The 23,759-nt window shown below is 47.6% G+C and overlaps 5 non-coding genes across 5 annotated transcripts; 3 read left to right on the plus strand and 2 right to left on the minus strand.

Annotated features, from left to right (window-relative positions):
• Window positions 1-6,501: 6,501 nt before the first annotated feature.
• Window positions 6,502-6,574, plus strand: TRNAK-UUU. The gene has a single exon. It is a non-coding gene; the product is annotated as a tRNA-Lys (tRNA).
• Window positions 6,575-7,827: 1,253 nt separating this feature from the next.
• On the minus strand, window positions 7,828-7,900 carry TRNAK-UUU. The gene has a single exon. It is a non-coding gene; the product is annotated as a tRNA-Lys (tRNA).
• A 4,214-nt stretch (window positions 7,901-12,114) lies between these two features.
• TRNAL-CAA lies at window positions 12,115-12,219 on the minus strand. The gene is made up of 2 exons: window positions 12,182-12,219; window positions 12,115-12,160 (listed from the first exon to the last, which is right to left on the minus strand). It is a non-coding gene; the product is annotated as a tRNA-Leu (tRNA).
• Window positions 12,220-13,998: 1,779 nt separating this feature from the next.
• Window positions 13,999-14,071, plus strand: TRNAT-CGU. The gene has a single exon. It is a non-coding gene; the product is annotated as a tRNA-Thr (tRNA).
• Window positions 14,072-19,888: 5,817 nt separating this feature from the next.
• TRNAI-UAU lies at window positions 19,889-19,982 on the plus strand. Its single transcript has 2 exons — window positions 19,889-19,926; window positions 19,947-19,982. It is a non-coding gene; the product is annotated as a tRNA-Ile (tRNA).
• The last annotated feature ends 3,777 nt before the right edge of the window (window positions 19,983-23,759 follow it).

The following is a 23,759-nucleotide window of genomic DNA, read 5'->3' on the forward strand; positions in this document are numbered from 1 at the left end:
ACAGTGCCCTGTTCTTTATTCAGCGCCTCAGCTCAGTCAGCTCTCTCCAGGGACGTTTGTCAACATAGAGCGTTGTTGGATTCAACAGCCATGCGGTTAGCATTTAATTTTTCAAAAACAGCATAAGATTTTAGGACAGTTCAACAAGACAGTGAGAGCTTGAGCTAAGGGACAAACTCACTCTTTAAGGAACAGTCAGCTCGTCACGATTGTGAAGAAAAACAGTGACTCCCGCACCGGGTGCACTGTGCTGCCTGGGTTCAGATTGGTGGGGTTTCATATGAACAAAGGTGACTTTAAAGTATGTGCATGCTAAAAAATAAAAATTGGGAAAAAACAACTTTGGTTTTCAGAGTCAGTTATCACAGCAGTCAGAAGGCAGCAAAGCCATTTTCTGATCTTATCAAAAAACCCTTTTCCTTGACAAAGGATGATGGGGGCTCAGTATCGGTTAGGACATTCTCAGCGGGTACAGTCCGCCCAAGGAGGTAGCGTAGTTCATAGGCCCGGGGAGTTACCTGATAAAGGGATCTTTCCATCCACACTAAATCCATGATGTGAGACAGTTCACTGTTCACAAAACCCGAGTAGCTCCCCCAGGATAAACCTCACAGTTTGAAATGGTGCCAGGTTATCAGAGCTGTGCAGATAAACAAACAACACAGGGTTTTCATGTTACATCAACTGTGTTCATTCTGACCTTCCACACAGCAGGAGTGGGGGGAATCACGGAAGTATTTTGGGGAATGTGACTACAGAATCAGAAAAGCCTGAGAGAGAGGAATTGCCTAGATCCCATAACAAAAATAATGCTTAGGTCAGTGTTGAGGCTAATGACATCATGCAGATCAAAGAACATGATCAATCATTGACTTCAATCATTTAATTCTGCATCAATCATTTACTTCCAAATGTATCCTCAGATGATTTTTGAAATGAAATAAGGTGAGGAACAGTATTTTATTCCACTGGCCAGTGAGTTTTCCAGCTTGTTGGAGAGGCCTGCCTTGCCTGGTGCTTTTGAAGAAAAACTACAGCTGGAGGCTTCTTGTCTCTTGTTAAGGAGTCCTTATAGTGGACCAAAAAAAAAAAAAAAAAAGTGTTTACTTGAAAGGCAAGAGTTACAGTGAGAGAGAGAAAATTTTCCATCTGATGCTTCACTCCCCAAATGGCTGCATGGCTAAGACTGGGCCAGGCCAGAGCCAGAGCTGCTTTTGGATCCACTAAGTGGATGCACGGTCCCGATCACTTGGGCCACTTCTGGTTGTTTTCCCAGGTACATGAGCAGGGAGCTGGATGAGAAGCAGAGCAACCGGGACACAAGCTAGTGTCCATTGCCCCTATAGCACAGTGCCAGGCCTAAACATTTTTTTAAATTGCAGACACAGAATCAATAACAAACAAAGTTCTAATGCTGTCTTCTCCAGAAAGCACTTCTTACAGCTGAAAGTTTTAAAATTCCTAACAAGGGGGCCAAGACCACGTTAAAGAAGGCGAAGACTTACTCTGCCTACAGTGCACAGATGCCATGTGATCCCCTGCCAGTATACCTGGGAAAGCAGGGGAGGATGACCCTACAGCCATGTGGGACACCCAAAGAAGCTCCTGGCTCCTGGCTTCTGATCAGCTCAGTTATGCCCACTGTGGCCATGGGGGGTGAACCAGCAGATGAAAGATCTCTTCCTCTGTCCCTCTCTCTGTTAATCTTTCTGATATATTTTTATTGGACAGTCAGACATACAGAGAGAAGGAGAGACAAAGAGTAAGATATTCTATCCGATGATTCACTCCCCAAGTAGCCACAATGATTGGAGCTGAGCTGATCCAAAGCCAGGAGCCAGACGCTACTTCTGAGTGTCCCATACAGGTCCAGAATCCTAAGGCTTTAGGCTGTCCTCAGCTGCCTTCCCAGGCCACGGCACCTGGCCCAGGTTCCGGTTCTAATGGTAGCCCCATTTCCCATCCAGCTCCCACGTTGTGGCTTGGGAAAGCAGTCAAGGATGGCCCAAAGCCTTGGGACTCTGCACTCGCGTGGGAGACTTGAAAGAGCTCCTGGCTTAGGATCAGCACAGATCCGGCTGTTGCAGTCACTTGGGGAGTGAATCATCTTCTTCTCTGTCTCTCTTTATATATATTTGCCTTTGTAATAAAAATAACTAAATTAAAAAAAAAAAAAAAGAACCAATGCCCATATGGGATCCCAGCATGTGCAAGGTGAGAACTTTAGCCACTAGGCTACCATGCTGGGCCCAAAAATAAATACAACTTTTAAAAAATCAAACACAGTGGACTTGATTATATCAGTTGTGTTAACTATTCTATGATGTCTTTGACGATGTCACTGTATTACTAGAATGACATTCCCAACTAACTTATCCTTCTGTGTTGGTCTCAGGGATATTCCCACTCAGTGCTCTCCAGCCTACTCCTCAAAAAAAAAAAAAAAAAAAAAATTCCAACTAAAAACTGAGAATGTAGAACCAGAAATGCCTTTCGGGACAAAATTAGTCCATTTGTTTTCAAACATCTCGGGCGCATAGAAACTGTTGAACGATTCACCCTTTATTCACGATAACAGGAAAGAACAGGAAGATATCTCTCTATGCTCTCACAACAACATTCTCACACATAGAAGATGCTCTGATCAGGCAGCCACATCCACTGGCACATGCCTTGGCTGGTCCAAGGGGCAGCCAGAAACCAACCCTGCACCAGCTGGTGCACACAAGAGCAAGGTCTGAGGACCTTATAAATGAGGACCTGTGCTCGGCGCCCCGGCTTCAGGGAGAAGCCCACAGACCTGTGGCCTGACCACGGAGCACCTGTGTTGCAGGACTGGCCCAGCTCAGCCGCGGGCCATGGTGGGAGACTGGAGAGGGTGCCTCCAGAGGCCAGCTCTTCCCTGGTGCCGATATACTGTGACAGCAAGGATCAGCACGCATCTTTCTCCCCCTCCCAGCACCCAGGAGAGGAAGCTGGAGTGTTTGTCTCACCCACCTTCACCCCCTACCCTAACTCTTTCCATCCTGGTTGGAGTCGGAGCTCACATGGGTCTGAAAAGCACTTACCTTTGAAACACATTAAAGGAGAGACTGAGAGCAGGGATCAGATGCAAGTGGCTCGGGAGTCTTTTTTTCAGAGGCAGCTGGCAGGATTTCTTTTCAAAACAACAAATTACTTTTATTCTCTTCCTTTAGCACTTGCATTGCCAAAGTCAAACCTGAATAGCAAACTGCCCGGGAGGGTTGTGCGCCGTGCCTGCACCGCGGGGCACACGCAGCCCACTTCTCCGCTGCTGTTCACTACACCTTCTACCGACAAGCAAAACAAAAACTCTACTGAAAACAGTCTACAACAAACCAATTACGACTAGTGTTTTATTGCCAATAGTGGCAATAAAAGCCTTAAAAGTAGGAAGGGTTGCTATGGCACCGCATGAGGCAAATAACCACTCGCAGGCACTCACCAAGATCTGAGGACGATGGAACAGGTGTCAAGGCGCTTGTCACCTTGAAGACTCCAAAGGTGCTCTCCTAACTCTATGTCATTGGTTGCATCACTTTCCGTTTCTTCTCCACCCCTTTTCCTGGGACCAGCAGGTAAAATAGAAGCGAAAGGAAGGGCAAGTCCAGAGGGTGAACACCGACAGACGATGGCAAGCAAAAGTCCAGCGCCGCAGGGGCTTGGACCGGGGGAGGGTGGCGCGCTTCCCTACCCAGCAAATTCGGCAGGGCTGGGTCTCCACAGCCATCGCTACCTGCAGACCCTTTTTACTGAGGCCCGTTTCCCACGAGGACACACTGGAGCTGGCAGGGGTTAGGGGTGGAGGGAACGCAGAGCAAGTACCAGAAAGATCCCGAATTCCGTCTTGTAAAAACGGGACTAGGGGCTGAAGGGGAGATGCTCCCAGTGAACGGGAGGCGATGTTTATCCTAGGCTGCAGCGGCCCTTGCAGCCTCGGACGCCCACAGCGCCTCCCGCGGCGCGTTGACTGGACTCTGCCTTTCTCGAACTTCCGCGCGGGAGGTGGGGCGGGTGTGGGGGCGAGCAACAGGTTCCCACATTATGTCACCAATCCCATCAATACAGGTTGGTCCAAGAGTCCTGGTGTGGTGAGGCTCTATGGTGCAATGGACAGTGCGTTGGACTTTTAACGAGGGTGGGAGGGGATTCAAAGGTTGCAGCTTCGTATTCCGTCAAAGCCGAAATGTGCGTTGTTTTCTACTTAGCGATTTTACTTAGAGCCCTTATGAACTTAACGAAATAGTGCCTTTTATTTATTCAAAACCACAAGACATTCAGTGCCCCCCTCCCCCCAGCTTTTACTTCCTTCATTCGCTCCACGGTTCCAGTTTTAATCACCCAAGTCGACTTCCCAGGAACATTATACAAAGCCTTGGGACCCTGCAACTGCTTGGGAGACCCGGAAGAGCTCCTGGCTCCCGGCTTCGGATTGGCTCAGCTCCAGCCATTGCGGTCACTTGGGGAGTCATCGGACAGAATATCTTCCTCTCTGTCTCTTCTCCTCTCTGTATATTCGCCTTTCCAATAAAAATAAATAAATCTTTTTTTAAAAAAGCAGTTTGCTCACAATCTTCACCTTGCACGAATCTTTTGAAAGCTTCCCATAGATTATGTAATATGCCACGAGTGGGTTGTGCCATTGCTTCATAAATACCTCACATCTCAATCCCAGATTCCCCAGCAGAGAGTGGTCTGGCATCCCTGAGTAGGTTCCCCAGTGAATGAGAGGACAAAGGGGGAAAGATTGCTCCTGTGCTATAGATTTTCTGCAGGTGCAACACTGCCTGGGCCTGCCACATACTCACATGGTATGAGGCTTACTAAGCAAAACAAAGCCCCCAAGAAAGTATTTTTTCTTCAACCATTGTGAAATAAACTTTATGTGTATCCAACTGTTGTACCCAAATGAGCCAGTCCAGAGAAGTGCCATGCAGATTCAGATTTGAAAGTCCTTAATTGCTGCCAGTGGGGAGTGGGTTTCTGCTTCACCCAACTTCTGGACCACAAAACTGCGAAAAGGGCTTTATAAGCAGAAAACCACAAACCGGGAGGGATTCAGGGGGGCTGAGCTAATGCAGAAGTACTTTAGGGGTGACAAATTACTGATCACTAACTTGGAAACCTTGTTGCTGTATCAGTGAAATTCATCTTCTATAGGATGCTCAAGGCATTTTGCTGGTTGAGTTTCTGGACAGTCAAAGAATGATGATATCCCTTTATCAAGAGAGTGCGTTGAGTGGGTTAGCTAAACTTCTGGCAGTAGTGTGCTCAAGAAAGCTTCATTTCCCACGGTGGCTTAGCTCCTGCTCATCCATCTCATCAAAGGCCACTGTGCGAGTTTCACTAGCAAATCCTGAGGCAGCTACCCTGACTGCTAGCTGCTCCGCAGCTTGAAGATTCTTTAAAGAGTACCTACTTTTCTTCATGCAATAATGTGAAAAGGACTATAATGATGACTAACTTCTCAGTCTTGGAGAATGGGCTTAAGTGGGTAAAAAAAAAAATCACATGCAAAAGTATCTTGAACTTCACGGAGCTCATGTTGAGAAGTAAAGATGATGATATGCTATTTTTTACTTTTCAATTCCATCCTCTATGGATTTTTGGAAGGTTCCTTGTACCTGTCATTTCATTTTTCATTCAGGAAATTATATAAACTTATAAAATATAGCATAAAATGACATTTACCTATACTCTGTAATAATAGCTGATAGTCATAACATATGACTTTCACGCATTGTCTTTCCCGTTTGGTCAGGATTGCGTTTGTCTTCGTGTACGGAAAGCCAATAATGTGTTAAGTCATCAGGGAATCATCGATTGAAGAATAAGCAGTCCTGGGTTAGGCAGACCCTCAGCTCCTGCCGTCTTTGCTGGTGGATTTTGTCTCCACCCCTCTCTAGAGAGCTTCAAGCATGTGTCTGTGGCGGAATGAAAATTACGGACGCCAGAGACACGCTGATCTAGCTGTTCATCTCCAGCCCGAGACGAGTTGGTGCGCAGGATGAAGTACGGAAGTGAAAACGAGAGGCTGTGAACTTTCCCTGCCAAGAACGCAAACGTCTCCACAAGTGGAGGAACCGTTCCAAAGGCCAGGACGTGGCTTCCCCGCCGTGCGTGTGAGACACGATCTTCACTCTTTGCCCATCTTTCGATTCTCTGGCAAATGGTCCTCAGTCCCCCCATCCTTCCTGAAAACAGTCCCCGTTCCCGAGAAATTCTGGCTTCTACCCTTCCCCCATCCCCGGGGCCTCAGCAGAGATAACGGATTATCAGTAACTGAATCTGAATAATCGCTCTTCTCCCAGGACTGTGCACACGCTTGACTGTCCCATGAAAGCACAGTGAGAAGGTGTAATGGTGGTGGAATAACGCAAGTTTTTGAACCAGTGAAGTCTTCTTTTTGGAATTGTCGCTTCCACCAGGGATTCCTAAGAACCTAAGTTCCTTAAAGGAGGAGGGAGGAATTATCACGAAGCCTGGATAGCTCAGTCGGTAGAGCATCAGACTTTTAATCTGAGGGTCCAGGGTTCAAGTCCCTGTTCAGGCGTACTGTTTTAGCTGTAACCACAGTCCCTGTGTATAAAAAGGTACTTTGCTCATTTGCCATAACCTGCTGTCTCCCAGGCCACTCCTCAGCAGGAAACCAGAATCTGGAGTGGAGCCAGGATTTGAGCCGCTACCCTCCAACGATGTGTGTGGGTGTCTCGAATAGTATCTTACCAATTCTCATTCTAACAATTTGCCCTGAAAATCCACATCCCTCAAACGGAATCTGTGAACGAATCCTATGGATTCATTGCAGCCTATTCTGCATTTTGTCGAATACTGGAATCAGTCAATCTCTGAGCATAAGACGTAGTTAAATAGCTTGCCACTCCCACGAGGGGGAATTCAGTGCCACTGCAGAAAACAGGCAAGATTTCCAACATCTGTTGCTATATGAGAGTGTAGGGGTCATGTCAGTACTTATAGTATTCTGCCTTTAGTGTAAGAGGGACAAGTGCAATTTAAAAGATTATTTTTCTGCTCGCTTATTCAGCAAGGCATGCAGGCAAGATAACCCAGCACGTTGTGAGGCTGGTTGCTGTGGGAGTAGGTGGGAGGAGGGAACGAAGACATTCCTGTGTCTTCATAATTGTCAGTTTAACATGTGTTACTTGAATGTGCAAAAGCAAGTGAAATAAGCAAAGACAGGGAAAAGATTCAAAAAGGCATCAGCCTAATAATCTCAAATGAATAATGTGATTTTTGAAAAAAAAAAAAGAGACTGAAAAGTAGCATATGTTTTTGCCTGCATCTTATGAGCCCTGCATCAAGCACATGGATTCTGTGGATGGGGTGGGTGGGTCGTAGGCCTTCAGCCGAACCCCAGGGCTGTGACAGACACACTGTGCAGAGTTCAGTGCTTGCAAAGATTGTATTCTCTTGTCAAGCTCACCCAAGCTGCACTCCAGCCCCCAGTTAATGAATAATTGTGGGAATTTAAAAAAAAAGCAAAAAAAGTATCTCAGTAAACTTGGCTTATGTTAAGTGTGGCCTGAAAAAAATACTTGTCTTTTAATCAGAACGTTTGGAACATTTACACCTGATGTAAAGTCTGGGTCGCTTGAGTACATTTCTAACATACCTGCATATTTTCTTCTTTCACTTCAAATTCTTGGTTATTTTTACTAATATCCTTTGAAATGCGTTTCAGCTACCATTGGCAAAAGTCGTTGAGTAGGTTTTATCTTATGAACCTGAAGTAAAAGGACCCCTTAAGGAAAATGGGTATAACAGCAGGTGAAAACCAAAACAGTGCGCCTGAACAGGGACTTGAACCCTGGACCCTCAGATTAAAAGTCTGATGCTCTACCGACTGAGCTACCCAGGCCCCATAGCGACCACATTGGTTCATTTTATTTTTAAATGACCAAACTGATCACCAAGGCCTGCTGGGGTGTCCAAAGTCAGTTCCAGTTTCCTGCAATGGCTGAAGTCAACATGCCTGGAATTCTTGGTGCCAGAACTTGCACTGTACTAGGACCTTTCCCAGCCCTGAGAAACTCTGCTAATAGGGATAGCTAGCAGGTGGAGAGTTGATGTGTGTGTATATACTGAGGGGGAGGGAGAGGTTCGTTTTTCAAATAAATGAGAGAAAAAAGCGCAAGTGAGCTTCATAATCCCAGGAAGGTCAGGGACTCGGTCTTCCGTGGCACCTGCTGGTCCCGTACCTGCGTGAAAGTGTAGTGATTGCTGCGGTTGGCAGGATGAGTTTGGCTGGGAGCCCGGCACAGCAGTTCTTGGTGTGTGGGGTGTCTGTGGCATTGCAAGGCTGTGGCCTGCTGCTAGGACACTAGGAGAGCCATGCGCATAAAGCTGGAGTCAGCTCCCGTAGTCTGCTCCGGATTTTGCGAGGTCTTCCAAACCAGTGTTTCCTGGAACCTCACCACCAGCACTCCCAACAGCAAATGTGCCGCAAGCGAGCGTGCAGTTATGCAGGTGTGACAGGTCGAGCCGTGTATTCCTCCGTGGGCTCAGCCGTGGCCTCCTTCTCTGTGGGCTCAGCCGTGGCTTCACCCATGCATGCGGCCGTGGGCTCTACCGTTGCCTCCCCCTAGGTGCTCCGCTGTGGATCCAACGATGGCCCAGCCCTCTCTCTCTCCTGAACTCTTTATTGTCGATCCCGCGTTTCCCGTCCCGGCTGTCCCTCACAAAGTCCACACTTTGTCCATGCTGCATCTTTCCAGAATTGGGAACACCAGAGCGCAGATCTCAGGGCCGGGAGCTTGACAGGAACAAGAAGGTGCCGGATAAACACCCCATGTCAGTCATAGACCGATTCTGCCATGCGTGGCTGTCTCTGCTTGGTGCTCTGGTGGGAATCCTGGGGTGGGCATCAGCAGGAGTGACCCGGAGCAGGTGGACAGTGGTTTCCATCCTGGACCCTCGAGAACGATCCAGGAAGGCTCTGTGAGAAGAGAAAAGCTATGTTATTACCACTCCCCAACGAGGAAGCAGGAGAAACTCGCTCCTTTACTGGGGCTTGGGAGAAATACACGCTAGAGACTAGAGAGCTTTTTACGTCAGGGCAGGAGAAAGCCAGTAAGTAGAAATACCCAGCAAAGCAATGTGAACAGCAGAGGCCTGGGATCCGGCCAGGGTTCGCCTGCTCCTGTCTCATTGTACAGTTCGCTTTTCCCACTCACTCCTGGTATTCTGGCCCATTCCTCTTTGCCAACATTGCAGACATCGTCCCTCAAGTATTTTAGACGATTCTTTGGAAAAGACACCGTCCTCGAGTTGCTCATTTCTGCTGTTTTAATTCTGAGTTGTGGTCTCTCCTGGACTCAGGACACTTGAAACGCACCGCAAGTCCTTGCTGCTTGGTTAATAGCTTGAATGGTTGAGAGTCCGGGACTCACACCCAGGACTGAACCAGGTTAGGCGCCCCAACACTGGCTGTGCCCACAAGGGGTACAGGGAGGAAACCCAGCGTCACTAAAGCAAAGTTGCCAGTCCTGAATTTTAAGACTAAGATTCCAATGTGTTAGAATTTCAATACGATACAATTTTTAACCAAGAGGAATCAAAATGGCGGAATAGGGTAAGGACACGTTTAAAGGGACAGAAAAACATTTAATCAGGATGAAGCAGAGAGGACATTTTCAAGGAAACTGGAGAGGACAGAACCACAGCAGAGGAGTACCTGGAAACTGATAGACACGGGAAAGCAGTGGACACAACGGTGTGGTGTTGTAGTGACGGATACTCCAGCGGCAGTCAGCAAACAGCGATCTGAACTCCACCAGCATCCAGGGACCTGCTCCAACCGGAAGTGGGAGAAAGGTTGCAGAGACAATGGTGCAGCCTCAGCATGGTATCACGGGAGGAAAAGAGTGAGCCAGGAGCTGGGGAGGTGGAGACCACAGTGGAAATCTAACATAAGAACCCAGACCTGGAACTTGCTGGAGGTTGTGGCACAAGTAGCTGAAAGCAAAAAAAATTGTGTACCAACTGCAATAAGTAAAATCGCATTGTAGACCTGTGGGTGACACAGCTTAGAAACCTGCCCCAAGAAAAAGAATCTGCTAACCAGAAGCGCAATGACCAAGAGCAAAAGAAGAGACAAAGGCACAACGAATATTACCGAAAACTCCCCTGCAAAGGAGCAAAACCCTATGCCAATCTCAGAGTTAACTGAGGAAGACATTGAGAAAATGAGTCATACAGAATTCATAAAACTCATTTTAAAGCTTCTGATCAAAAATGAGAAACACAAGAGTTCAAAGAAGTTAAGGAAGCAATAAAGTAAATCAAGGCTGATATAACAAATTAAAAACATAGTAGAGCAAATTAAAAGTACAATGGAGAGTCTCCAAAATAGAATGAAGCAAGCAGAAGAAAGAATCTCAGAATTGGAAGATATTTCCTATCATCAGGGGAAAGCAAACAAAAAGCTGAGCTGGATCAGGCCCAAAAAAGTATTCAAGAATTGAAAGACACTATTAAGAGGTCAAATATAAGAGTTACGGGAGTCCCAGAATGTGCAGAAAGAGAAGCTGGTTTTACAAATGTATTAAATGAAATAATAAATGAAAATTTCCCTAATCTGGAGAAAGAATTGGGAAGCAACATCCAGGAGGGACACAGAACTCCCAACAGGCTTGATCAAAAGAGATCTTCACCAAGACACGTGGTCATCAAGCTCTCTTCAATTGAACATAAGGAAAAGATCCTTAAATGTGCACGTGAAAAAAATATCAATTGACATATAAAGGAATGCCAATTAAACTCACAAGAGATCTCTCACAGGAAACTCTACAGGCCAGAAGAGAATGGAGTGACATATCCCAGATTCTAAAAGAAAAAATTGTCGGCCTAGGATAACATACCCAGCAAAGTTTTCTTTTGTCTTTGAAAATGAAATAAAATTCTTCCACAGTGAAGAAACATTAAAAGAATTTGCCTCTTTCAAACCTGCCCTACAAATGATACTTCAAGATGTTCTCTTGACAGAGAAGAGGAATAGCACCTACCAAAACCAAAGGCAAATGGGAAGAAGATCCCAATAAAATGACAACAGAAGACTAAACCAATGAACAACCCATTCCTAAAATGACAGGACCAAAGTACCACCCATACATATCAAGCCTGAATGTAAATGGCTTAAGCTTATCAATCAAATGTCATAGATTAATAGACTGGATTAAAAAAACAAAACAACATCTATTTATTGTCTAGAAGAGACACACTTCACCAACAAAAATCAGCGGAAACTACATCTCATGGATTTTGTTGTTTTCTGTTGGTTTCATCTCTTCAAAACACTTTCTGATTAAATTATTCAATAACTCGAAGATCATTCAGCAGCATCATTTTCTTCAAGAAGGTTCTTGATTTTCATCTCTTCAGCTACACGTTAGGCATTTTGTAGCATGTTATTTAACTTCATGGTGGTGTTAATTTTTTTTTTTGTCCCTGATGTTGATTTTGTTTTGTGGCTTTTCATTGAAGGAGATGTATAGTAGCTGTGTAATGGAGACTGTCATATCTAGCAACATGTCATTTAACTTCATGGCATTGTAAATTTCTATTTTTCTTTCTATTGTTGATTTTGTATTACGACTTTTCATTTAAGGGGATGTACAGTAGCTGTGAAATGGAGACTAACATCCAGATGTGAGGATATAATGTAGTATGCGTTTCTGCTTCCAGATAAAGATGGACTTACAACGAAACTGTTCACTATATCTTGACAATAGGATGCTGGACTCTCTGCCATTGTCCATGCCCGCAATGATGGACATATGACTGTGTATGAAGAACTACATTTTAGTAATGATATAGAGGAACTGGGGGGGGGGAAGGAAATTGGGGAGGGGAGGGAATAAGAGAAATGCCAGGAGCCTATGGAACTGTATCATAAAATGATAGTAATAATAATAAAATGTTTTTTAAAAATTTAAACAAGAAAGAAAGAAAGAAAGAAAGAAACAAAGAAACAAAGAAAGAAACAAAGAAAGAAAGAAAGAAAAAGAGTTAGCATATATGTCTCCGCATTAACAGCCCCAGGTTAGTCTCCGGTGAGGGAAGAAAAAGCTCTCATGTCAGGAGTGGGATTCGAACCCACGCCTCCATCGGGAGACCAGAACCCCCAGGCGGGAAGCGAACGCTTGAGTCTGGCGCCTTAGACCGCTCGGCCACCCTGACACGTGAGGGGGATTGACTGCCGAGGTGTCTATGAGGTGAGGAGCCGGGATCGCGAGCCGCGTCAGGGAAGGGCCGACGCGCAGTGGACCCGCGGGCGGGAGCGGACCGAGAGCCTCCCGCATCGGACCCGCCCCAGCGCCCTTTCCCCAGCCCGCCCCAGCCCCGGCCACCGCCAGCTCCGGCCCTACAGCGCCGGCTCCACGCCGCCCGGGGTCAGCGGACAAACGCAAAGTACTGCGGTGCAGGGATAACAGAACTACGCCAACAGAGGGATAACAGAACTACGCCAACAGCCACCAGAGTTTTTCTAGATATTTAGCCTTGAAACTGATCGTGTCAGGAAGTTTCGCTCTCTCTTCATTCAGAAGTGTTTTGATGGCGTTTCTCTGAGTTGCTCAACGCAATTTTCTTTTAAAAATCCGTAAGAGCTGCGTGATCTTCCACGTGGATGGTGACACCTGTTTAAGTATCCGCACACACATAGATGCATGAAGTGTGTGTGTGTGTGTGTGTATGTGGTGTGTCTACCCAGTGTGGTGTTTACAACCTGAAGGTTGGACCATGGCCTGTCCTCTAGCCTGTCACTTCGGAGGTGTGAAGTTGCCTGCGGGTTGGGGCCCTCAGGGAGCCTTGGCCATTGGGGGGGTGCAGGAGCAGGCCGCCTTTACACTTGATACCTGCCCTCAATGCCTTCATCTGTTTTTCATTTCTCCTTGGTTTTGGCTTTTTTCACCACTTTGCTTTCAATAGCATTCTCTAATTCTGAAGGAACCTCAGTTGAGAAAAGAGACCTTCCCCAGGCTCACGTGTGGGCATTCCCAAGTCGCATTTTACTGCTATTCGGGTGTGAGTGTGGAAAGTGGTTCCATGGTGGGGCCCCTGCCTGCAGGAGTCAGCTAGTCCCTTCCTGTGCAAGGCTGCTTCCTGTGGATTCATGGTGGGTCCAGGAAGGGCTTTATAAGAGCAATTCTCTGGCGCCTTGCTATGTGGCACTATCCCCTATCTGCCCCACACCCTGCTGCACTCAGGGACTCTGTGGGCTCTCCCACCCCACAGACTCCCCAGCCTCCAGAGCTATGAGAGATGGACTTTGTTTTTAGATGATTGACTCTCAAGCATTCTGTTACAGAACAGTACCTGAGCCAAGGTTAGGATAACTCTCACTTCTTCAGAAAGGGGAAGTAGTGGCTTCTATGTTTGTGCCTCAGGCAAGCTCTCCCTTGCAGGAGTCCCCCAACCTGTGGAGCCTGAGGCTGGAGGGACAAAACCCAATAGCTCTAGCTCCTCTTGAATCCTTCCCCTGGCTGCCAAAGTGCTGGAGATATTGCTGAGTGTCTGCAGAGTAAATCTGGCATCACCTACGAACGCCTACTGGGACCCACGGAGGTATGAGGTGTATGGGATCTCCTTCCCTTCCCAGATGCCTCGCTGGCCCATCATCACGCCTCCATCTAGATCTGATTAGAGTGGGGTGGAGATTTGAGACAAACTAAGCTAGTTTTTTTTTTTAGGCACCAAGCACTGAAGTCCAGGAGATTTGTACGTCCAAAATTCTGCAGAATGGAGGATTTAACCAAAAAAGGGGACCCAGTTTATCAGGACTGTTGGAGAGATGGTTAAAACAATTGGTGCATCCTGGGGTTTGACTATAGCGAGAAAATCAAAAGGAGGAAGAGGGTGGGTTATCAATAAACAAAAAAAAAGCGGGGGGAGCCTCTAAGTTGAATGAATGTGTAAACCACTTTGGGAGGAGGTAAGAGGAATCTAGCTCCTTATTGGGGCCCTGTAGCTCAGGGGTTAGAGCACTGGTCTCGTAAACCAGGGGTCGTGAGTTCAAATCTCACCTGGGCCTACAGCTTGCTTCTTGTCAAAATTCAGTAATGCCACACTTGCTTAGCAAACTAGTAAGGGTGATTGTATTTGAAGATATGAAAAACCAATACGTCTTGCTTTTCTGCTGTGTGTTGGCTGCTAAAAAGCCTGAAGGGACACTGGTGATTGATTTTTACCATACTTACCCAGCAACTCTCTAAGCTCACCCAGGGACGGATCAGCTTATCTGATAGTGGATCTCAGAACTTCGCATAGTGTGGACTCTGACTGGGAACAAAGTGTGAAGCACAGCCCAAGTGAGAGAAGCAGAGTGCAGAGGAAGAACAAGGGAAATGACAGCTGGTCAGGAAGGGCACTCCCCCAGGCTCAGCCCAGCCACTCATGATTGGAGCTGAGCTGCCCACAAACGTGTGAGTGGCTTCCCTGCTTGACTTCATCAGGAATCCAAATGATGAATTTTCCCTGGTACACACTGTTATTAAATAAGCAATAACCTTGTGATACAAAGGTCCCGGATCCACTATTCTCTAAAGACAAAATAATGACTTTGTATTCTGGAAACAATCCAATATGCCCTACAGTGAACCAAATTTGACACACTTACTTGGAATTGGATAAGATTCAGGAATGGGCACAGGGGTTTGTGTCCTCTGTTGTGGTTCACAGTCGGGAACACAGTTGTTTCTGAAAGTCCTTGGGGAACTTGGTCTCATGGACACTGCCCTCTCTAAATAAGCCATTTAAAAAATGTGCGAACAGGAAATTACAAGATATTCAATCTGAAAAAACAAGAACAGAGTTCCAGGCATCCAAAGGGACTATAATAAACTTAGAACTTTTACATCATTGGAGTCCCAGAAGGAAAGGAAAAAGATGACATGGGAAAGATACTATTTTTTTTTTTTTACTGAACATTTATGAAATTCTGCAAGAGGCATGCATGTATAGATACAAGAATGTGAACCAACTCCAAACAGGACAAATGCAGTAAATCCATACCAAACCTTACAAAGCTAAAGACAGAAAGAACTCTTGAAGGCTACAAACAAAACAAAACAAAACAAAACCCCAAACACATTGTAGAAATGGGTTATTTGAATGAGGGTGGCCTTCTTATCAGAAGTCATGAGAGTCAGAAGTGAAAAGACAGCTAACTCTGGATTCTATACCTGAAAAAAAAAAACCCTTTAGGAATGAAAGAGAAATGATTATTAAAAATGAAAGAGAGGGCCTAGTGGCTAAAGTCTTTGCCTTGAATGCCCGGGATCCCATATGGGTGCCAGTTCTAATCCCAGCAGCTCCACTTTCCATCCAGCTCCCTGCTTGTGGTCCAGGAAAGCAGTCGAGGACGGCCCAAAGCTTTGGGACCCTGCACCCGTGTGGGAGACCTGGAGGAAATTCCTGTCTCCTGGCTCCAGATCGGCACAGCACCAGCCATTGTATTCACTTGGGGAGTGAATCATTGGACGGAAGATCTTCCTCTCTATCTCTCCTCTCTCTATATCTGACTTTGTAATAAAAATAAATCTTAAAAAAAATTAAAGAGAATTTGTCTCCAACCTTATAAGAAAGGCTAGGGGGAATTCCTGAACCTGAAAAGACATAATAAAAGAAGAACCTTGGGATATAAAAGGAAGACAGGAAACAACAGTAAGTAGAGTTCTTTTCTTCCCTTTTGAGCTTCTAAATTATGTTCGATTCATGAAGGAAAGAATGTTGCATTCTCTGACATACATTAAGAAAGATAATTGTGAGGAGGTGGGCTGGTGTGATAGCTCAATTAGCTAATCCTCCTCCTGCAAGTACTGGGATCCTATAGGCACAGGGTCATGTCCCAGCAGCTGCTCCACTTCCCATCCAGCTTCCTGTCTGAGGCCAGGGAAAGCAGTGGAAAACGGCCCAGGGTCTTGGAACCCTGCACTCTCACCATCAGCCAACCCCTTGAATGCAGGAGGAAAGACAAGAAGAGGAGATGAGAATGCTGTGTCCATCACCTGCTTCCAGACAGCAAGGTTCCTGGGCCTCAGGCCTCCCCTGGGGAGCTGAGCTCAGACTGAAGGGCACCGTTGGCTCTCTGAGCTCCACACCGTGTCTCCCGCACACTTGTCTCTCCCACCGTAGACTTGTTGGCCTCCAGAATCCATCACGACTGCTGCCTTTCTCTAGAGAGTACTGTCATGTGCTTAACTTTATGATGATACTGACGGCTCCTGCATAAGAGGGGGCTGGAGGGTAATGTGGGGGCAATCTTTTCGTTAACAAATCTATGTTTTCTTTTAAAAGATTTACTTATTTGAAAGGTGAAGTTACACAGAAAGTGGGGATAAAGAGAATCTTCCATCTGCTGGTTCACTCCCTAAATGGTCACAATGGCTGGAGCTGAGCCAATTGGAAGCTTTGCAGGGCTCCGTCTCCCAAGGGTTAACTCCACAGCTTAGCTTATTTCTCAAGAGATGTAACAGGATGTGCAATCTTGGCATGAAACATTTAGCCTCTGGCCTTAACACAAGTTCCTGCTTCCTGTTTGTCAAGTTATGCCCCTGGGGGATTTTAGGGCAGCTGCTTGAGCATTGGAAAAATACTGAGAGGAACTAGGCAGAGTATAAAAAGGCACCCGGGAGTTTCAATAAAACGGCATTCTCCTTACATGAATGACCCAGTGTGTTGTCTTCTTTTCAGCCCTAGTCCCTCCATGCTCCACTCAGGATACACAGTGATGCGGACCTTGCCGGCAGAGCTTCTTCCAGGTCTCCTATGCTTGGGTACAGGGCCCCAAGCATTTTGGCCATCCTTCACTGCTTGCTCAGTCCACAGGCAGGGAAATGGAGCAGCAGGGACTTGAACTGGGGCCCTGATGTGACCCACTATGAAGGACCTCAACTGTTTTTTTTAATTACCTTGCTGCGCCCCCCCCCCTTTTTTTCCTGTGACATCTTGGTTTATAGTGGGAGAGCGATCATTCTGGATAGTTCTTCCTCCAGGACTAACTGTACCCTGCGAAAGGAGATGTCCAAATAGTGAGGTGTGGCAGCCTCATTTCCCGTGGGGGCACGCTCTCAGTGCTGGGGGAAGTGAGACATGCTGCAGATTGCCTGAGCTCCATTCGTCCCCTGGGACAGGCTGGAGGATCCTGGTGACTGTGGTCAACTTTGTGCCTGAATACAGTGGACTATAAAGACTCTGAAGGTGTGTACACACAAAACCTGTACATAAACCCACCTGGGGGGCGGTTTCTTTCAGCTTTGTGCTCTTAGCTGTTTATACTTTGGGGGATCTTTTCAAATGTGGGTATGATTTCAGCCCCTTCTCGGGGGATCCACACTTGCTTCCTGCTTATTTCCGTAGCTTAGCGCTAGTGCTGGTGATGAGAAGTTACTGGTATTTGGTCAGACCAATACAGTTTACCCCTGGGAGGGGTGGTGGTGGTGAGAACTGTCCATGGGCATGGTGTTAGGCCAGGCCCAAGTTGCTCTAGGGCTGGGAGCCATCTCTACAAATACCGAGTAGAAGAAAATAGTTCAGTGCAATTGGAATTCTTGTGCTCCTGGATGACTGAAGAGCCAGGCCTGTGACATTTGGAACACCAGCTCAGAGTTTCACTCTACTTATGGAGTTTTGAAATTCGTGGAGGGGAAGCTTACTGGGAAATGCCCATCATCTGAGGTTATTGGAAGCCTTCACTTATTTAGGAAACTGGAACATGGAACTGATTCTTTTCCAAATAGAATGGTTGGAGCCTCAAGTCTTGGACATTCCTGATCATCTTTTTTTGATTCAAGAACTTGAGGGCCATAGCCGTCCCTGTAAATAGGACTTGTCTGTCCTCCAACAGCCCTCATGTAGAGCCAGTTCAAAACTCAATGATTTCTCTATGCGTGAACTGTAATTTTACAAATCCTCTCTTCTTGGCGATTTGCCCACACATCTAAGACGTAATGTTACGTGCTACCCACAGCCTCTAATGGCTCCCTCTTGTTGGTGATGACACCCAAAGGCTTCTGATGGTCAGCAGTTCAGGAGGCAGCGGGGCCCCCTCAGCTGTGGTCATTTTAGGATGATTTCCTCAACTTGTTTTGTACAGGTGTCAGTAGGGAATAGGTTAAGAGCACACCCCGGCATTACCAACAGCTGGTCTACACATGTAAAAAAAGGTAGCTGTTGCCGGACCTCAAAGGAAAGGGATGACTACGGAGTGGACCTGAAGGGCATTCCCACACGTTGGTCCTTCTACCTGTGTGCCTTTCTCCTCTTGGTCCTAGCTGCTCCACCAGTGAGGCCACCTGTGAGAGGAGGGCTACACGGGCCAGCCTTGCACCACACAGTGCATGCAATGGGAGACTTGTTCAGCTCTTTAGCTTCTGTCTACGTCCATTTCCACCCTCATCGCTTCAGGCTGTGCCCAGCCACTCTCCCTCCCATGGCAAATCCCCTATGTTCCCAGCTCCTTAGGAAATAATTCCATGTTCTTGAAGGAACACAATGTTGTTGAGGACAGTGTCCATCAGCTGCACCCAATGGGCTGCTGTTGCCAAGAGAGAAGAAAGGCAGCTGCCTTGGGAGCCAGGAGCTGGAAGCCGCACCGGGACAAACAGCCTCCTCTCCAGGGTGTATCTCCCTTCCCCAAAGACCTGGCAAGGGCTGTGCTATGTAGGCACGCCTTTTCTGGCCTTATAAATGAAGCCGGCCGGGGGAAAGGACCTTCTCACCTAGGATCTCAGGAGAGCAGGCAGTGCAGGTCTCCTTTCTCTACTTGCCTCCCTCATGCCGTCAGGCCTTCCTGGTGCACGCCACCCCTCAACTATGCCCACACGTGTGTGTGTGTGTGTGTGTGTGTGTGTCCTCTCACCTTGCCAACAAACGTTCCCGCTCTGGACACCGCATGTAGATGTACCTGTAACTCAGAATGCTTCTCCAATTAGAAGACAAGGACTTGGCTTAAAATTAAACTCCAGCTCTCTACAGCAGCTGAGGAAGAGCAAACGGAAATGAGCTTCTGAGTTCAAGACCAAAGCGGGTCCAGCACCCGGGAGGGCAGCATCCCCCACGCATAAGCGAGCAGACACCTCTGGCCGCTTGGTCACTACCCTAAAGGCCCCCACCTGTGAACGTCACAATGGAACTGAAGATTCCATCTCGGTTGTGAAAGATCACAAACGTGGGTGACTACACTACTTGGTTCTTCCGCAAGTGGCTGGGGAGGCGCGGAGTGACAGCAAGTGTCGGAGCTTCGCTAGTGACAATGGGGGGGGAAGGGTCTCCTAAATACCCCCTAACTCGGCGCTGGCCGCAGATAGCCGGGGAGGTGGCCATCCCGGCTGTCATGCATCGGTGACCTAGATGGCTGCAGTTTCTCCCGACTCAACCCAGTAAGCAAGCAGGCAAGCAGGCAGGCAGGTCGGCCTCTGAAGATAGAGCGGGGCTTCACCGAAGGGCAGGTGTCGCGGAGGATAGGGTCCGCGCGATGACGCTGGGTGGGATCTGCGAAGAGGGAGTCGTTCTTGCGAGGTTGAGAGGGTCCCTCCCACACCCCGCTGCGGGTCGCAGGTCAGCACCGGAGGGAGGGCATGGAACCATTTCTAGAAAGCCAGTAGCTTGGCGAGCTCGGGAACCGCTAGCAGCGCGCGCGGCTTCCCGTTTCTCCCAGAGGCGACAATGGCGGAGGGACTCGCTCCTCGCCTTCTCCGCCCTCACCTCGTAGCTTCCCGCACCGCCTGCAGCCAACCATGGCTTGGGGGAACAACGCCAGTCCCCACGCACGGACCGGCGGATCTGCCAGGGGGCGCGCGCACCGAGGCTGGGCTCCGTAGGGCGTGCGTGGCAACCGCATGGAAAGCATGCTCCAGTGGCGCAATCGGTTAGCGCGCGGTACTTATACAGCAGTATATGTGCGGGTGATGCCGAGGTTGTGAGTTCGAGCCTCACCTGGAGCATGTTTTCTTTCCTGCGCGGTTTCAGCTTGTGGATTTTGCCCCTCTCCTTGGTAAAGAAAAGGAGTAAACGCTTATTTTTTTCTACGGCGAGGCCGCAGCGACCACTAGGATTAAAGGAGGGTGCTTGGCCCATTTCCCACTTGTGAAGGAAATTGGTCTCACCTCTGCCACCATGCCGGTTTCTCTTCCAGCAGGAGCTCCCAAGCAGGCTGCGCAGCTTCAAAGGAACCTCTTAGCAAGCATCTTTGACAAAACCATTCTTGAATTCTCTACAGACCGAACCAGGAATCGGAGAAACTGTACCTCTATAATATGGGAGTTGCTCCCACGGTTGTGTGGCCGCTGGTGGTCCTAGGTGCATCCCGAGCTGTTATTCCGACTTGGTGGACATGGATGTCAGTTCTTCCCCACGGGTGAAACAGGTGGATGGGTAAGGATCTCTTTCTCATCCTACGGGAAAATCAGTACAACCTTGTTGTTGCTTGAGAAACACAGAACAGCTCATCCTTCATTAAAATCCTCCTCTGCTTAGGTTGCTTTGGATGGCTCAAGAGGAACACACGTTTTCAGCCATTTGGAGGAGTCTATTCATGTACCCCTTGCCTAGATGTATTTGTTGACCATTTTCCAATCCTATCCTTCCCAGGTTCCTGACCATCCAACTGTGACAGTTCAGACAATGGAAAATGGCCACAGGAAGGCTAGGGACATGTCCATAACTTGACCTTTGCCATTGCTTTGAGTTCTTAGAAAGTCCCAAGAGAGAAGTGAGAATGCTTGTCTCTGTCCAGGATGAGAGCTTATCTTTTATAGCTCAGGCAGTATAAGGATTGACCCCAATTGTTTTCCATAAACAGAATTGGAAGAACTTGTTTGCTTGGTCTGGCTGTTCCTAGTTTAATGCATATGATCTTTAAAGTGACTGGGTATCGTGTTCTGGGCCACTGGATTTGATTGAATGATTTTTGCCATGTACCAATGTTCTCTTAGTTATCTGGATGATTGTTACTTAAGAGCCCCTGGACACGGCTGGTTGGGGCTACTCCCTTCTTCCACATGTGGTAGAATGGGACAGGCCATCAGTTGGTGCCAGCTGGTGAGTGAAGACTCCTGAGCTTCTAGGAGTCTACCTCCGACTCGTTTCTGGGATAGATTTGGTCAACTCACAACGCAGCCCCACTGTTGGCCAACAGCAAAAGAATCGTTTTGCTTGCTGATTTTCTGCGTAGAAGTTCTTTCACGTGTGATGAGGACCAACGCTCTCTGTTTCACCAATTTCCCCATAACAGATGTACGCTTTGCTTGGAAGGAGAAAATGGCTAGAGGTACCACTTTATTTTTGTTGATGGAAACGTCCTGATATGGCAATCGGAAGAGGTGCTCCAAGAAACTGCTGCAGGGAAAGCAATTTTATTTGCAATGAGTGACAGAAACTCCTACCTGGGAGAGATGCCCCAGAACTGGGAGTGTGTTGTTCCCACAAGGCTGATGTCTTTTGTTATTTTTTCCTCCCTCATCTTATCCCTGTGATGTCCTGGCCCTTCTCCTTGTCCAAGTCGCAGGGTTCATATTTGCACTGGCTTCCCTGTTTGTTCAGGAATGCAGGGGCGGGTGGGTAATCAGAACCCCCATCTTTGTCTACGTACAGCAAGGGTTAGTAGCTGGTTAATATTTCCCACACCCTTATCTCAGGCACCATGTAACCCCTCTTCTCCCCTTTGATTCCTTCTAAATTGTGTTTCCCTACATTTTGTTTTTCTGAATTTTTCCCAAAGACTGCCCTTTTTTCTAGCTCCATCTCAAGGCCTCTCTTTCCTTATGAGAGCTGTACAAAAGAACACTCCACGCGCTCTTCAAGGATGCTGGGGGAACCCCCTCAGGAATTTATTTCTGACAGTATTGGAACAACTGAGATTTCAAAAGACAAATCCATGCCAACCTTCCAAGTCTCTCTAAGCCTTTGAATTCTTTCCTGTTCACTAATTCAAGGGAGATGGCTTTCAATGGGGACTTTCTTTTTTATTTATTGTATAAATTTTATTTATGATACGTTTTGCATATCTCATTAGGGTGCTAAGGGTCAAGGGTTAAAGGAAAGAGGGTGTGATCATTGTTTTGACTCTCTGTTTCCTTCCTGTATGTGGGAGGAGGAGAGAAATAAGGGGAAAAGCCACATCCATTCTCCCAATCATCCCAGGGTCCCTGATGTGGGGCATGCTCCAAGGGTCCCACTTAAGTGGTTTTGATAGTTCAGCAGTTCTGTGTTGCTGCCAATCTTGCCACTCCAATCATAATGAAATCTCTCTAGAATTCACCAACTGACATAGTCTACCTTAGAGTCTCCATTTGCCCAGGTGTTCTCTGTCGCCTCTTGGCTGAGACAGTTGATCAATTCATTCTGCTCCATCCTCTTGTATGGTACTAGGTGTCCTCTGAAGGCTCCAGTGTACTGCCAAACCCTCCATTTGCATCTGGATATACTGTCTACTCTCCACCTAAGCCACTGAGGAACCCTAACTCTGACACATGCATTCCCCAGCCAGACCATGGAACCTACAATTTCCTCCATGGCTAGAGTTTTGAGTCCAGTGGTTCAGTTGTGGGGAGATTCACAAAACTTCATCTGAGGCCATCACAGAATTGATACTTGTGTGTGTGCACATGCCAATACATGTCCGGCACAGTCCATCACTCAAATTGGCTTACATACACACACTGTTAGTTGTAATTGCTGTGTCAGTTCTGTTCCCAGCCCTTTGTCTTCTACGCAAACTAATTGGTATTGCAGCCCAGCTCAATCCTGCCCACGGCACACTTGGCCTTCAGGCAAACCAGTGGGAGTTGTAGCCTAGTAGGAGGGACCCACAATAACCCCCACCAGGCCCACCTCCTGCCCTGGTTCCCACGCTTGCCAGTATGTACAGCAAACTGGTTCAGTCTGTCCCACATCCTGTTCAGCTCTTATACCTGTCAATGGGCTTTGAAGCCTAGTTCAACCCAACCAGTTCCACCCTCCAGCCCACTCCTGCGCTGGCGGGTGCCACTCTTTGTCTAGCCATGTCTGTTCCAGTTCTGGTTCTCATTCTCACCAGACAAAGTGGCTACCCAAGAGGAAGGTGTCCGTTGTTTCCCTACTGGGCCCACTCCCACTCCTGGATCTTGCACTCTCCAAGTGGTATTGCAGTTTAGCTCGACAGAGTTTTCTCCTCATGCCAGCATCTGCTAGCTGATGCTGCAGCAAAACCCAACCAAACAACATCCCTTCTGGCTTATGCATGACCGGTGGGTACAGTCTGCCTGGCCTGGCTTGTTCCTGATCCAGCTTAGGCCAGCAGGTGTTGTAGCCTTGCCCGGACTGGTCTGCCCCTGATCCCAGCCCTCATGCTCACCAGTGGGTATAGTGGACCAGCACAGGATCTCCCTGAAGCCACCCAACTGGGTTTGCCCACTATCCCCCAGGTCTCAGATGAACTGGTTGAGTGCTGAAGCCAAGTTTGGTGTATATGGCTTGCCTCACCTCAGCATTTGCCAGTGGGTGCTATAGCCTGAGCCTGCCGGCCTGCCCCCAGCTCCAGCTCATACTGGTAGGGACTACAGCCTAGCCAGCCTAGGTAACCCCTAGTCCTGGTCCTAGTCTGAACTGGCTGGACAGAGTTTTCCAACTTGGCATGGCCCACGCACAATTCTGGCTCTTGGATTTGCCAGCAGGCTTTATGCAATGCAGGGTGACCCCAATTGCCCCCAGCCCTGGTTTTTGCATGTACGGGCATGTGCTAC

Source organism: Ochotona curzoniae, unplaced genomic scaffold, assembly GCF_017591425.1.
Source record: "Ochotona curzoniae isolate NIBS_2020 unplaced genomic scaffold, NIBS_Ocur_1.0 contig_4064, whole genome shotgun sequence".
In the NCBI taxonomy this organism is placed as follows: Eukaryota; Metazoa; Chordata; class Mammalia; order Lagomorpha; family Ochotonidae; genus Ochotona; species Ochotona curzoniae.